General features: G+C 39.6%; 1 long non-coding RNA gene across 5 annotated transcripts in view; it reads left to right on the forward strand.

Annotated features, from left to right (window-relative positions):
- Positions 1-12313, forward strand: part of LOC134876249 (uncharacterized) — a 101401-nt gene that overhangs the window by 10448 nt on the left and 78640 nt on the right. For all 5 annotated transcript variants that reach the window (XR_010167384.1, XR_010167388.1, XR_010167385.1 and 2 more), the window contains one exon: positions 1304-1394. This is a non-coding gene — a long non-coding RNA (uncharacterized LOC134876249). The remainder of the gene's footprint in view (positions 1-1303; positions 1395-12313) is intronic.

A 12313-nucleotide genomic window follows, 5' to 3' on the forward strand; every position in this document is an offset into this window, starting at 1 on the left:
CGCCGCTCAGTGTAATCATGCAACGCTATCTGGCACAGACACACTCTGGCAGCAGTGAGGCAAAACCTGCAGCCCAGAACTGCTCCACTTAAGGGAAGCTGATGTGAGAGGAGCAGACAGGCGAGAGTGGAAGGCCCTCCAGTCATGCAAAATGCAAAAGAAATATGACTTTATTACAGCTCCCTAATGGTGACATAACAATCTGTTCAGCCACTTCCCTCTAAATCTCAAAGCCTTTTTGGAGAGTGCATCACTCCACAGCAGAGGATTGGGTTGAAATGTCTGTGTATGAATGGGTTTAACACTATTGAGTTGACAAGCTCTCATCTCCGACAGATTGTATTTAATGTATTAACTTTTCCTTATGTCAGAGTGGTAAATACATTGAGAGATAAAAACAATAGACAACAGGATGTTTTGTCTGCTAGGATTTTCTATGAGAGACGATTGGTACCAGTCTTGTGTCTGTGCATTTGGAGCTAGAGTAGGAGGCTATTAGCCTAGCTTAGCATAGGCTCAAACAACTAGTTTTGGCTAGCTAAATCGCCGTCTAAGATTCGTTCAGAAATTCAAAAAGGTATTTTGTTTTGCCCGTGGATTACTATTTCCACTAGTTGTACAATAGTGGCTGGATCCAAATATAGTTTTAGGATTAAGAATGGTGGACCCCCCCATATAGCCAGCTAACTACCTAGCAACATCAATGAACATTGCGAGTACAGAAAAAGGATTGGGGCAGCTGTACAGGTTGATTTACAGAAATGAAATCAGACTCAATTGATATTTATTATATCAACAGGAGCATTTTTAAGTCATGCTAGTCATTTGCCATGATAGAGCTGCATCATGTATAACCATGAATTGTAATTGTACTGTTTGTGCTCAGTTAAACTAACATAGTACTACGTGATATGGCACGGAGTTAAGCTAGCTTTTCCATCAGGCCTCCTGTCTTTAGGTTCATCAAACTATTATGTCATGTGTTCATCTGAGTAGAAATTATTTCACATGTATTTTGTAAAAGAAGATCAATAAGGAAAATATTATTTCAGTGGAAAAAGTCAAAATGTGAACAGTAAAAAGTCCTGGATCTTAATCTATTTTCTCTACATTATCCGAGTGTTAGGACTTCTGATAAAAAGAATCACAAGATATTGGTCAGAATCCTTTCAAAGCAACACTAACAAATGTCCTCTGTTTGGTGCCGCCTCATAAATGTTTCACAGGGAACATTTTGTGCAGCTATCTATTTGTGGAGTTAAGAGAAAACAATAAATACAAACTCTTCTGCCTTCTCTTTTAGGGTTGAGGATTTAAAGTGGTGAATAATGCATGGAGGAAAGCATCCGTCACTCCGAGCTGCCTCTTCTGGACAGCAGGGGATCTGAAGGAAAGTAAGTACAGATATTTATGAAGTGTTGTTTGATTCGACAATAGCAAGGGGCCGCACCGCTGGCCTGAGTATAAAGGCACTTAAGACCAAGAACAGAGCAGATTCTTAGAGATTGAAGTACTTGGACATTTTGCTTAGTTGGCACAGCAAAAAATTGCATTCTGGGAAACGTAGGACCTCCTCATGTTGACATCAGGTAATAGTATTCAACTTGTAACCATTATCAAAGGCAATAATTCCTGAGCCTATAAAGATATATTCTGTTCCCTAACATTTGATAAAACGTACGAACACACACATTACCACTTTCAGTATTTGTTACAGGTCTAAAGTGAAGGTTTTAAAGAACATACATAGATTTCAGTGACATAAATATGTGTTGACAGTCTCAAGTGGCCGTGAACTGTGTCCTTTGCTGCACATCATTCATCTCAGCTGATGAGTAATGTCGACAACCGTGTTAATAGCATCTTGGATAGCAGATGACAGGTTGTATGTGAGTCTTTTGAGCTTCGGATCATGACTACAGATCCACCTCAGGCAGCTGTCACGCTGGATTCACTTGTCAGATGAGATGCACTGTGGAACATATCTGGAAAACCTCATCAGTTTAAGCAGATTTTGTAGTTCTTTAATGATTGCCATTGCCATTTGCATGATATAGATGTTGTGTTTGCACAAGGCATGTCTGAGAGTCTGTGGTGCAGTAATTAACAGAAGAGTAAGTCTTGTTGCACCATCTGTATCTGCATATCTCCCAGAGCCCCTGGATTTGTTTCAGATGAGTGGTTCATACAGAAATAGCTGGACTGTTACAAATTGTTTTCGCTTGGGATTCCTGGCGAGGGCCACAGGGCTGGTCGCAGATCTGCATCACTGTTTAGCTCTGAAGTGACCAGCGCTGCTTCAGAGACCGGCCTTAGAGGGCAAGCAGAGCGTGAAACCATTGAGGATTAATTCCTCACTCTGAGAACAATTAAATCTCAATCATTGTAAAACTGTGCGACACATTCATGTTTGATTGAGGGAATTCAGCGCATCCTTTAATCCAGGCTATTAGTGTGTGAAGAGGTAGGCATTTCATATCAGTCCACCCAATCATCACAGGCTCTTTGTGTCTCGCAGTTAAGATTCAAGCAACTAAGCCTCCGATTGTTTGGATGTTTAAAGGAACAATATGTAATACAGCCACAAACTCAAAGAAATAGGGGGAAATTACTGGGTCCTGGGTTTCACTCAACTGGACGGCATTGGCTAGACTGTTAATGGAGGACTTTGCTTGTTGGGACTGTAAGGATTCTCACAAGTCAGTCTTCAAATATGGGAATTAGTTTAAATTATAACAGGCTACCACTACACTTTCACTTTTTAGATATTTCTTGAATGGTTTTGTTGAGATCATACATCGACCTCCGCAATTCAACTGAGTGAAGCCAAAGTTGAGTTGCCTTAAACCTGCATGCTTTCTAATCGTCAGCAGGGAACGACTCCTGGTTACAATCCAATTTCATAGAAGTCTATAAAAAATGACCCTGCATGAAGTGGTTTTCAAAATGGCATGATGTTCATTTTGTCAATAATGGTCCGATTTGGAGTTAAATAGATAATAAAGCATGATGAGGGTGTAGCTACCACAGCAATGCCCAGTCGTACTTATCCCCACCTGCTTGTGTCACCACCGGTCCCAAAAATCCAAGATGGCCGCTTCCAAAATGCCAAACTCGAGGTTGAAGACCACAAACCCATGGGTGAGACACATGACTTCTTAATGTCCACTTGTTATATACAAACTATGTGTTCGTTTAGTTTCTTTGATTATGCTATTGAATTCTTTCCTTTCACAGACAGTCAGACTACAATTTTAAATGTGATTCCCAGGAATTCACACTCAGTTGTACACTTTTAGTTTTTTGTGGAAGTTACTTATCCAAATCATGATGGGTAAATCGAGTGAAATTAAATGAATGGCCATTTAATTCACATTCCTTTTTTTCTCTTGCATTGGCATACAAATAAAACAACACACACTATCTACAGCAATACACAACAGTCAAAGCTTTGTTCAGTTTGTGTATCATACCGATGCCTTTGTGGCTACAGCACAATTTGTTGGTTTGGATCACAAATTAGATTAAGTTGTTGGTTCCTGCAAGCTGCTCTTGTGTTATTGAGTGTAAAGGTTGTTTTCCAGCAGCTGTGAGTTAATGGTTCTCTTGGTGCTCTGAGCATATGTAATGGTTTAACTGTAATGATGACACAGCCTGTTTTAGGCCCGCAGGTGCATCTACCTGGCAGGATGCCACTCAGGCTATTAGCTCACAGTCCAATAATCCCTATATGGGGAATAGTTGTCCTTTCACTGGCTCAACCACAGCTTGACTTGTAGTCCACTCAGCCGCTGATTGCTCAGTGATATGTGTGTTTACCAATGATAAATTCCCATGACTGGGCTATTGCACTTGTGATGTGAGCTTTCACACTGGATGAGCCGAGCGATGCGCAGCTGCTCAGCCCTCGGGGAGAGCCGAGCTGGGAGCACATGCCGCCAATTCAGAAGGAAGCAAAATGGTTACAGAGCAGATTATGACATTTTTGTGGTGAGAGATGTGGGTCAGGTTACCGTCCTGTCTCCAATTGCCTGGAAGAGGAGGGTAAATCAGCAGGAAATACACCAGCTGTCAATTAATTGTCCCTTTCACACCACTGTCTCATATCGGATCAGCACTTTGTGTACAAGCACATCACAGGATGTAAAAGGTTATTTCTGTACGACCAGACACAAGTTTTCCTTTTTAGCTTTTTCTCATCTCTTACGTGCAAACTGTAATTCAGATAAGCAAACACAACATGGACATAGACATGGAGTAGAGCAAGATGAGGGGAAGGGTCCAGGATACAACTGGACTAGAAGTCCAACAACAGTCTGAGTCAGATTTTCATATTGCCACATCGCACAGAAGCCATCTGAATATCTCAACTCACACAGAATAAATATAACCAAATAAATAGATCTTAATAATGTGCATAAGTAAAATCAATAATCACCACACATGTTATCATCCTCTCTGCTATCATGGCACATTTGCCAGCTTTAGTGGCATCATCATAGACGTCACAGTCGATGTTGTCTATCGTTACATAGTTTGAATTACATGCTGCTCTATGGTGATGTGATTTGAGCTTTTGCCCCGAAATAAAGCTTAAAATCCATCACTACTAGAGGATGCAACTATGTCATGGCAAGAGTATTGCTTAGGACCCAAGTAGGCAAAGTGTGGAGTTATTTGGATGAGGGGTTCTCAAAATATTGTGAACACTACGAGAGGCCAAGCAGTCCGTCCATTCCCGCCTGTTTTGAAGCACTTTTTGGATTTAAATGGCGCATCTTTTTTATAAGTTGAATATTTTGTAACATTAGATGCTCTGCTGTGATGCAGTTTCCCTGAGGGAACGTGTGTTTTTGTAGTGTTGAAAGGGCTAAATACATAATTCAGATTGCATCGACATGGTCTCACGTCACTTAAAGGTGAAAATGTCTTTTAAATTGAGGCATTAGCATTGAGGATAACCGCAGTGGCACATCTTCGTGTGCATCTGCCAGCTTGACAGCTTATGACATCAACAGTTCACGCTAATAAACATTTAACAGAATCAAAGATAAGACACAGTCAGTATTTTCAGATGTCATATCAGAGCACAAACAAAGAGCAAGGTTGTCATTTTCTCATTTCGACATGAACACCATCTTGAGCAGAAAAGGGCATTATTGATCGACTAATAACATGCTATTGATCAGGAAGGGAGTCCCTCAGGATGGTTCAGAAACTGATATGTCTGCGTTCACACACATTAAAGGTGCACATGTACCAGCGCCAATACAGACACATTTATGGTGGTGCAGACGCACACAGACTCTGAGCCTCCCTGTTAGTCACAGAAGCTTCTTCCCAATCCAGTCGATAGGCTTCCATTAAGAGGGGGTAGGCTGTCAAAGCAACCTGTGACCTCCTCTCGCCCTCCTGGAGCCCACCGGCCTGTGATGTCCGTATCAATATGATTTTCAGCCCTTTGCGCCCATCAACCGCAATTCCCAGTGTCCATTAGTCTGAAGTATCTGTTTCCTCCAACTTGTACTATTGATTTCGGTGTGTCTTTTTGTAACAGAGCATGTTCACTGATCTTAAAGACGAGGACAGCTTCATAAAAGACTGTTAGACTCAAAGTTTCTCTGTGTTGTACTAAATAATTACTCTCATAACTTCTGTCACGCTGAATCATTTTGTTACAGTTCATAATTGCTCTGTGTAGTTAAGTAGACCGATGACATCTGATTCTGGCTCAGATGTCAAGTAGTCTAAAGGTGGCTTGCCCGGTGCCCTCGTAGGTCAGGGCTTTTCATTTTAGGGGCCACAATGAAGTGACCTGTTGTCGCCATACACGGAGGCAAACCACAGCAAACACAGGGTACAATATGGTCTTTAATCCCTGGAGACGGCGTGTTTCTAACGCCCACATCTGTTACTGAGAGGTGTCGCGCCGGTGTGATATCAGTCACAACAGACTTCATTTGCCTTGAAGGAAATTAGAAGGGATTAAATCATAACATTAAGAAGAAATGAATGTGATACTGCAGCACAGAAAACACACTTGTGTAGGGATAAATGTATTAAACCAAAAAGAGGATCAAAGTATTTTAAAATATAGCTTTATGTGTGGATTTCTTAAGTCATATGACACGTCAATGTGCGAATGGCTATTATTATTCTTTGAGTGTAATTTATTTTGGATGTAACTCGTTAAGGGTCATACTATAGTTGGTATCGGCATCTTAGATAAGTAGTATTCAACTCTACATTATGTATAAACATGCATCATCAGTGCATTTGATGGTGTTGCTGGAAAAGTGATTAGCAGTGGCCTATGGACATCAGTATGTAATTCTAGACACATTTCATAAAGTGATTAAAGGTATAAAAAGCAAACATTTAAGACAAAAGAAATGGCACCCACAAAACATTCGAATAAATGTACATGCTGGATATCTTTCTTGCGGACCGTTTGCACACAACATTTCCATCAAAATAAAAGTTACACTTAATACAAAAGTTGCAAAAAACTCAAATATGACCTCATTGGTTGCCCTGGCTCTGTTTCATATGAATAAGGCTGGGAGTGATCTCAATCAGTTCAATTAGTGCTCATGACATAAATAGCAGATATGAACCCTTAATAAGTGTAAAAAAATAAAACCTAGTTGCAGAAACAGCCTCCCTAGATGCCTTGGTCCTCCCACTTCTTCCCCACCATGCAAGTGTGAGGAGCATATGCTGACATTTGGCCACTCTTCACCGCCGTGGCATATCTGCCACTAGGGGGCCTTCGGGGGTGAGATGAGATGCCCCCTGACACACTAGAGCGGTTCCTGAGAGAGGAAGATGGATGACCTTTGGCTTTATTTATGTCGTCGCCACTCATGCAGGACCTTTTCATCAGATACGCTCATTGTAATCCCTCAGCCCCCATTCAATTTACAGAGGCACTCTGTCACTGCAGACCACTAAAGTCGACCGAATTAATGGATCAATAAGCCCTCTGAAAGCCTGGCGGGAGGGTCCACATCCCTCTGGTTGCGATCAAGTTACGAGTCATAATGAATGGGGTGTTGTTTATGTTGTAAAGTGCAGCGTCACCGAGTCCTTTGAACAAACCACCCTCTTAGCCAGGGATTAGTACACCACTGTGCTGTCTTTTCAGAGATGTGATTAGGAAACTGTAAAATGGAAATGTGTAAAAAGAGGAGCACTTTTCAATAATGCCCAACTTGTAACTGCCTTTATTAGTTGGTAATCTCATAGCCATTAATCAGAAGTAACTTGTGTTGACAAGATATGCAAAGCCCCTTTATTAACCGGTGATCCTCCTCCTGAAGGACATGATAGATTATTATAAAACCCCTATAATAATGACTTAACATCTATGACCATATACATGTACCTTACGGCTTGTTAGCAAGTGACCAACCGCAGGCAAATATTTATTTATTTACTTTAAGATTTATGGGGTTAAAAAGAAAATTCCCAGCAAGGCTTACCAAACATTAGATGTTATAGACTTTCATCATTTGAAAACTATTAATTAGTTAATGATAAAACATTTTACCTTTTTAAAATAAGCCCCACACACTAATAATTAACACAATAAGTGTACTAGTAGAACAACACATCCAACTGGGTGTCATCTAATGTGTTTTCCATCTTAACGATGAATTATTTGGCTTTATATTCGATATTGCAGTGACTCAGGGGGTCAAGTGAAACCATCAAAACCCCACAAAGGTTTTTCATTTGTAGTTAAATGTCAGCTGAAGTCCGTATGTAAGATACAGCTTCAAAATAAGCTGAAAGAACCAGTTGTAGAATTTTCCAGCAGTTCCAGCTCACTTCTGCATCATGCTAAGAAATTGCCTGCTCCAGAACCAGCCTATACCTCGAGGCAGTTCAAACTGTAATTGGTAGTAATTATAAATCCCATCTGAGAATGCACAAGAAAGCTTGCGGCAAAACAGGCAAGTTATTTTGGCATAGAGCGCCAAGTAGGGTGTGAACAGAAATTGAATGGCTCCTTTAACAACTATTCAGACGTTCGGCTCTGGTTACGAACAAGGCCGGTGGTGAATGATTGATATGGAAATCTCAATCAAAGATGTCACCCGGCGTTAGGAAGATGAAATGAGATATGACTTGATGTCAAGCTCTTTCAGACGAAAACAAGATGATGATCCGATAGTTAACACACTCGTGCACACATGTAGAACAGACAGACGGATATTACTGCAGTACAGTGTGTACAAACATCGGTCTCCATTCACTTTCTTTACTTTGGTCGTGATGTAAAAGGAATTCACAGTGATGTATGAACAATGGTAAAGCGAAGGCATGGCCATCGTGCCAGATCTCCTCATTTGCATGTTAAAGGCATGAGAGGAAGCTGCACCACAATCCTTCGGTGGGACCACATCATCACTTTCAATTCTGTGATCAGTGATTTCAAACAATAGCGTCCAGCCTTCATGTATTTTAAATGGAATGGAAACCATGTGCGGCGTGGTTAAGCACTGGTAAAACTGGAGGAACGTGCTGACAACTCTGGATGTCCTTGAGGTGAACATCACCCTGGAATAACTCTGCCTAACTCTCAGCTCTATTTCTTTTGTAGAAAATCCTTCCCTGTTGCCCCTGTTGGCAGTAAGTCAATGGCGTGTATTAAGCTACCGCACGAGGCTCGCCCGTCATTGATAGCCCTAAATGAGTGCATATGGTGTCTTGGCTTTGGGCGTCTTTTTGATCAGGGTTTGAGATTTTAATGGATTTTCTTCGACTTTTGACAGATGAGGATAGGGGGGAGGTTGGGTGGGGGGGTGTTCAGTCCGGTCCAGGGCAGACTGCAGGCAGCCGGTGGGGTCACTTGAACCTTGTGGTTGGAGAACAGAGTGCTGAGACACAAAGAGCCAACGCTGCGCTCACAAGTGTCCGACAGCGCGAGAGTCAGGAAGTCTGGCGACTGTAAACCCCACCAGGCCCCCCCCCCCCCCCACCCATCCATCTCAGACACACTACAAGACATGCCAAGCAGGCACTTCTACACACAAACCTGCACTTCTACATTTGTGAGGACATTTGTATTGGCTTACATTCATCCTCTGCAGACTCATTTTAACCATAACGGCTCCATGATAAACCTAACCTTTAACCTAGCCATAATAATAATAATAATAACAATAACAATAAAAGGCCCAATCTGTTATCTAGATGTACATAGTGTCTCCCCAACCCCAAAAAATAGATTAATCAAAGGAAAATGAGAACGGAGACATCTCGGGATTGCCTTTATAATAATTATTCGTATTAAATCAATAACATTTTTTGGTTTATATTTATGGTTTATATTATGTATGGTTAGAAGAGAAATGCACAAAATAGTAGTTTCCCATCAATGTCTGACCTTTTGTAATTGTTTGTGTGTCTATACATTAAATGCAGATGGTGCTGAAATATGTTTTAGTGGTGTGCTTGAAAATAGTTTAGATTTGTTTAGATTATTAGTCTACACACACACACACACACACACACACACACACACACACACACACACACACACACACACATACATATGCCCACATTTATACTTAACATAAAAAAGAACTCCATTAATGTCTCTGAATGTAGGAACTTTTTTACAGTCTTGGTTTTATGTTGCGTTCAATTTAGCCCTCTAGCGCAGATAAGACATGAAAGAGTTTAAAAGTAACAAAAAACGTTAACACTAAAATATGTTCAAAGATGTTCATTGCATTATCACGCTAATAAGTCAACAACAATATGCATGGTTCTTGATCAAATATCGTCATTTACACTGATACTCCTTAACCATTTGTGTGAATTGGCATTATATTCAACACCATTTCCACTTATTTAAATGCAGCGTGTAGAAATATGTGGTGGATTGCTTATCAGTATAAATCTGAATGAATGAATGGGGGTGAGGAAGGGAGGATAAAGTTGGCCGAGTTGGATAATTGACATTTTCAACGGTTCACGGCTGGTCGGCTGAAATTATGCTAAAATTCAATTCAACTTTGTAATGTTAAACCTTATAGGGGTACGAAATACTACAAACTCTGTTCCATAGCAAATATTAACAACATACTTTAGCCTTACAATTAAAAGGTTGCTCTCAGTTAAATGAAAGTTTAAAGTATCTAAAGTGCTTTGATTTGTTTAAATTAATGCAAGAAACTACATTAGAAAGAGAATAATAAATAAATACATCTTTAATTAGAATTTGGTGTATTCCTTTAATTTACTTCAGATGTATTGAGGGATTAAGTGAAATAACACATTAATGGGTACTTAATCTTGTTAAAGAAGTATTCCTTTAACACCCTTAAACACATATTCAACAACTTATACCCTCTGTGGTAATAATTTATAGTAGATTTCAACGTGCTCTGCATAGGTGGAGAGGAATTTAGTAGAGACAACAACAGATTTGCAGGCAGACTAAGTGGTTGAGTGAACAGGTTAACAGCGCCGGGGCCCTGAATGGCTGTGACAGGGAGAAAGCAGTGAGAGGCTCCAGCACTGAAGGGGGAAGTGACCCGGAAACGGTGTGTAAGTGCAGCTTGCCGGGCCCTTTAGGAAAAATCTCTCCAGAAGCACTGATGCAAGTCCACCTAAATACACATTTCTGATATTTTCTTGCCCTGTCTGCGGAGAGGTATTACTCAGCTACACTCATAATGCTGGCACGGCAGAGAGAGACGGATAGTGGGAAACCCTCTGAAGTTGAGTTAGAAAGCTACTTTACTTTTAAAAGTGAAACCGGAAGAAGAGTTTTAACAATATCAAGGCAATTTATTTTATATATTTGTCTTTGAACTTCTTGAATGCATTTTGGTCTGTGCTTTTTGCAGATTTCAACATTTAGAACAATGTGCTTCCCTGAAATTGGGTGCAGTGACAATTGCTCCGTTTTGGAAATAAATACAATAAAAGGTAAATAAAACAAAAATGTCACAAAAATATATAAATATAAGAAGTTAAAGTAAGAATTTAGAATAAAACAAGCAAATAAAGCTATTTATATAAACAATTTGAAAGATGATTTGACACTCAGTTGCAGGTCTTAGTTGTTACTGTTTTCTACTTCCATAAAGAAGCATTGTCCAACTTAAATTGTGACTCTTTTTTTTAAAATCAATATTCAAGTAAATACATTTTGTGTTGTATTTTAATGTAAAAGATTCACCAAAAGGCTTACAGTTCAGCTGACCCAAAGACCCTTTTTTTAAATGTTGCGTCCTTCAACCTCACTTTAAGTTGAACAGCTACAAGCAGTTGGACAAACTTTGTCCTTAATATTCTGACATTCCTTTCACGTAATTTTACCCCGTCATTGTACGAGGCGTCTAAAATGTCATCAGTTTGTTGTGCAACTGTTCAATTACACCGTTTTTCCATTGTTTTCTTTAATGCACCAAATACAACAGTGTCATTTAGGTATTTAAGGTTGTTCTGTATTTCCAAAAAAAAAACTAATGCGAGTAGAAAACCCCACACACACACACACACACACACACACACACACACACACACACACACACACACACACACACACACACACACACACACACACGTCTGCAGGAGATTATGTGTATTATTTAAAATAGTTTAAAAAGTTTACATTTGAAATCAATGACTTCTGATGACCCTGACATTTATCACATAGAAGAACATGCTCTTTCCAACCCAGGTATTTAAATATATAAAGCAATATGGTCACATATTTTGAAGATGAGGTGTATCTTGATGTGAAGCAACTTTCACATAGATGTCCATATGAAGCCCAACAGAAAGTTCAACCAGTTTACACATTTGTGTAAGTTTAGGAACACAGTGCAGGGGGTTAACTGGTAAATGACAATCATAGGAATAATGAACACAAAAAAATATATATTTTAAATCTTTGTTTTTGCAAAAAGGCTGAGGCACATTTCTTTATGCTACTATTTTACTACATTACGAAGGGAAATATTGTTCTTTATCCACTGGGGGATTTAGTTAGTAGTTATTTTGTAGTTTTAGACCATCATTACAAAATATAAATTGACTAATAAATAATTATGCTAAGGTACATATTTAATAATCATCTGTAATATGAAAGCAATGTTCACATCAATTCCTCTAATCCAGTTAGATATGTGATTGTTAAATGGACCTGCAGATGGAAGACTTACTTTGTTGAAGCTTTATTTTGAAGCTCATATTTATGCTTTACTTATTTTTAATGCAGGAGTTGTAACAGAGTATTTTACACTGCTACTTCTTCCGCCGCTGCTGAAGCAGTGCTTTACAATACAAT

This window comes from Eleginops maclovinus, chromosome 14, assembly GCF_036324505.1.
Source record: "Eleginops maclovinus isolate JMC-PN-2008 ecotype Puerto Natales chromosome 14, JC_Emac_rtc_rv5, whole genome shotgun sequence".
NCBI lineage: Eukaryota > Metazoa > Chordata > Actinopteri > Perciformes > Eleginopidae > Eleginops > Eleginops maclovinus.